This window comes from Chrysochloris asiatica, unplaced genomic scaffold (assembly GCF_000296735.1).
Source record: "Chrysochloris asiatica unplaced genomic scaffold, ChrAsi1.0 scaffold01655, whole genome shotgun sequence".
Classification (NCBI taxonomy): Eukaryota; Metazoa; Chordata; class Mammalia; order Afrosoricida; family Chrysochloridae; genus Chrysochloris; species Chrysochloris asiatica.
The window spans coordinates 18,483-19,077 of NW_006410173.1; positions in this window are offsets into that span (position 1 = coordinate 18,483).

The window sequence follows — 595 nt, forward strand, 5'->3', positions numbered from 1 at the left end:
GTAAATAATGATATAGGCACAATCTTGCGACAACAGGGCTCTGGGATACAGGGATTGAGACATGGTTGGAATGAGCCAAAGGGGGGAAACAATGTTATGATGCTTGGCTATCTTTTGAATCGTGGTTTCCCTGGCATACCATTATAAAATAGACACTTAAGGGGGAGAGAATGGAATAGCCAGAAATATCACCATAGAAAGCTTGTAAGTCCGTCTTCTGCCTATAATTGATTGGAATGCTTAAAATGGGGCTACAATTTGCCTAGTGAAGTAGGCTTCCTGTGGAGCCTCTGCATTACATAAGACCATAGGTGGAATTCTGAACTCCATCTAGAATCTTCTGAGGTAGGAAATTTCCACTGGAAAGGAAAAGCAGTCCATCCTGGAGTGGCTATAAGAACAGAAGATACTTCTTCAAAGCAAGACCAACAGGAAAAACAATAACGGGAGTCTGACTGACTACTACAAGAACAAGCAAGTTGCTTGCCCAAGAGATATCAAGGCAAGCAGTCAGGTCCCCTCAGGGAAAACCCCCTTACAAGACTGAGACTCATTGGTAATACACAAGCAGACACGTCCTCTGAGTTGTGACCAC